Source organism: Xenopus laevis, chromosome 3S (genome assembly GCF_017654675.1).
Source record: "Xenopus laevis strain J_2021 chromosome 3S, Xenopus_laevis_v10.1, whole genome shotgun sequence".
Taxonomy (NCBI): domain Eukaryota; kingdom Metazoa; phylum Chordata; class Amphibia; order Anura; family Pipidae; genus Xenopus; species Xenopus laevis.
Window position 1 is genome coordinate 126,289,342 of NC_054376.1, and position 3,817 is coordinate 126,293,158.

Sequence of the window (3,817 nt, forward strand, 5' to 3'; positions counted from 1 at the left end):
GCTACAATTACCTCCCTGGGGATGATGGGGATGCACTCGCTAGACTCAGAGGGATCGGACTCGAAGCTTCTAGAGAGTGCATCCGCTTTGGTATTCTTGGAACCAGGCCTAAACGTTAAAGAAAAATTGAACCTGGTAAAAAACAGTGCCCATCTAGCCTGCCTAGGACTTAGTCGCTTGGCCGACTCAATGTACAGAAGGTTCTTATGATCAGTATAAACCGTGATCATGTGTTTTGCTCCCTCCAGCAGATGCCGCCATTCCTCAAAGGCCCATTTAACAGCCAACAATTCTCTATTCCCAATATCATAGTTGATCTCAGCAGGGGAAAATTTCTTAGAGAAGAATGCGCAATGATGCACCTTGTTGGTTGTTGGATGCCTTTGAGAAAGGACTGCCTCTGCCCCAACTTCAGAAGCATCTACCTCTACTATAAAAGGAAGCGCAGTATCGGGGTGACGAAGGATTGGGGCAGAACTGAACTCCTTCTTGAGGAAGTCAAAAGCTTGTACCGCTTCAGGAGGGCAGATGCTGGGGTCAGCACCCTTCTTAGTCAAATCAGTAATGGGGGCCACAATTAACGAAAAAATTTTAATAAACTGACGATAGTAATTTGCAAACCCCAGGAACCTTTGGGTAGCACGTAATGATTGGGGTTGGGTCCAATCCAGTACAGCTCTCACCTTGCCTGGATCCATTTCAAGACCCTTGCTGGAAATATTAAACCCTAGAAACTGAACGGAAGTAACCTCAAAGATACACTTTTCCAGTTTGGCATAAAGGTTATTCTCCCTGAGAATACCTTTATGCCTTTATGCCAGTGTCCTGCACTGTCTGTTTGGTACTCTCACAGCCCATTCCACAACTTAACTCTCTGTTCCCTGTTCTGCCTGCATACATTAAGGTTCCCTTACCTGCCCAGAACTTCCCCCTTTGTCCTCTCACTTTAAGACCTGGCAGCATCTGAGTAGCAGAGGGCTCCTCCCGAAGCCAAAGGCGGATCTTATAGGCAGAAGGGTGAGCTAAGGCCTGGACCTTGGGGTTTGTTCTGGGTTTGTTATACCATACATGACATTGAATGTCTGTCCCATGGCTACACAGCAACTTGTTTATATAAAGTATAGCAGTTTTTATGATGCAAACACACCAGTTTTACAAGTGCAGGGCAACAATACCTTATACTGTCATTCATTTAAAACATTTTTGGTGTTGCTGTTCCTTTAAGAAGGAAACATTCATAAACTGGTTCCTCATTTTTGTATACATATGAAAAATATCAGTTCAGAATCTCTGCTTTCTCTCTGTTCTCGTCAACCAGCTGACCCCCCCTCTGATAATAAGGGTCCCACCCGTTCCTGCTTAATTTTTTTTACTATTTACATATTTTTTAAAAAAAAATTGGGATTATTTTTACTGCTTTTTTTACCCTTTCCATTGGATTTTATCTTTTATTTTTTTGCATGATTTATTGGCCTCCTTGTACCTGATAATCGTTTATGCTGTCCCAGTTGACTTGAAAGCCTTAAAAGCAAGTCTTTCCCTAGTCCTCTCCATGTCAATACTTTTCGGGATAGGCCCCTCCCTCTCCTAATTATAGAACCCACCCATTAATTAAACAATAAATACTCACCCCTGAGCAGCCCGCTGGCATCTTTTTTTGGGTTCTCTCTTTCTCCTAGCTCCTTGCAGGAGCTCGTTTTTATTTTTGGCCAGAGGTGTAGCAGGGGCTGCCGACAGCAGGTCCCAGAGGACCTTTTTTCTCTGCTCTCGAGCAGTCTGCCTCATGAAAAAGGTAAGCTTCACGTTTATCTTGACTGTGAGTCTCCCTGCCCTTTGCCTAAGAACGGCCCACGTTGGCGTCCGGAGGCTGGGTTCCCCGCGCCCTATTTCACCTTTTTAAGGATATGGGGGGATGGCGGCAGTTAGGTCAGCTCAATCCGACGGATATGGTGTCCTGGGGGGCGAGGGATAGAAGGTTGTAGCGGAGCGTGTCGCTTCCTCTATGCCCTATGCCGGCAGCCATTACTTGCGGCGCATGGGGAGTTGGGTAAGCCACTTCCAGGTTACCCAGCTTCCGGTGCGACCGCGCTATTCTCTCTCTCGCACGAGCCCTTCCAGGTTAGCATTCAGCACGGCCAGCACAGGCAGGATGCAACGCGATACAGGGGGCGGAGCTTCCTATGCATATAGGGAACCAGGAAGCAGAGTTCAGCATGTTCATGGTGAGTGCTGACACGCTGCTCCTGCTCTGCGTTAGTGTTCGCTCTGGTAGGTAGGGGAACATTGCCCTTTTTTTGATGGGATACAGGACCTGCTCATTCACAGTGCCCTTCTTGTTGCGCTTTTTTTTGGTGGGGGGCAGGTTTTCCCAGTTCCTGGCTTGTTCCAGCCGTCATCCCCAAAAGGACTACACCCCTGGTTGAGGTAAAAAAAAAAAAAAGGAGATCATGCAGGGGTTTAAAGCACGCATACGTCCAGGAGGGGATGCTTGTTTAGCAGGTCCCAGGACTTCTAATCTATTCTCTCTTCTCCTTACAGTACTATGAAGCCGTCGAGATCGAGAGAAAGATAAAAGGAACAGTCTCTTCCCAGAGAGGAAAATATACAAGGCGTATGCTATAGACCCCCTAATGTAAGTGAGGAGGAAGAGACAAAGCTCCTAATGCAAATAGAAAAGGCTGCTAGTTTAGGTAAAGTAATGATAATGGGGGATTTTAATTACCCAGATATTGACTGGAGCAACGGTACTGCTAGATCAGTTAATGGGAACAAGTTTATAAACTTATTGCACGACAGTTTTTTAGCACAGGTTGTTGAGGAGCCTACCAGAAAAAATGCTATTCTTGATTTAGTGATCTCAAATGACCCAGAACTTATAGCAAATGTGCAGGTCATTGAACCCCTGGGTAATAGTGACCATAATGTTATATCTTTTAATGTCTGGTGCAAAAAACAAAAATATACTGGGGCAACGAAAACCATGAATTTTGCAAAAGCTAATTTTGGTGCCTTGAGGGCTGCCCTACAGAGCATTGATTGGGGCATTAGGTTTTCAGCTAAAAACACAGAACAGAAATGGTTGTCCTTTAAAATGATATTAAATCATTACTGTTCTCAATTTATTCCCTTAAGGACTAAACGTAGAAGCTCTAAGAATCATCCTGTGTGGCTTAATACAGAGGTAAAGATGTTAATGGGAAAGAAGAGAAAGGCATTTAATAACTACAAATCTGTAGGGACAGAAGGTGCATTTAATGAATATAAACACTGTAATAAATGTTGTAAATCAGCAATCCGGAAGGCTAAGAAAATAAATGAAGAGTTAATTGCGGTGGAGGTGAAAACTAACCCTAAAAAGTTTTTTAAATATATTAATAGTAAAAAGATGCAGGTTGAGAGTGTTGCTCCATTAAATAATGGTACCAGTATAGTTGTAACAGATACAGATAAGGCAAATGTGTTAAATCAGTTCTTTTCTTCAGTGTATACAATAGAGGAGTCTGGGTTCACAGGCTTACTTAATAACTGCACGAATGGTTCAGCTCAATCTAGTCAGTGACTCAGGATATGATTCAAAAAGCTTTAATACAAATTAATGTAAACAAGGCTCCAGGGCCTGATGGCATACACCCCCGGGTTCTAAGAGAGCTTAGTTCAGTTTTAGACCAGCCCTTATTTCTGATTTTCTCAGATTCACTGTCATCTGGTATGGTGCCTATGGATTGGAGAAAAGCTGATGTTATTCCAATATTTAAAAAGGGATTACGATCTCAGCCTGGCAATTATAGGCCAGTAAACTTGACATCTGTGGTGGGCA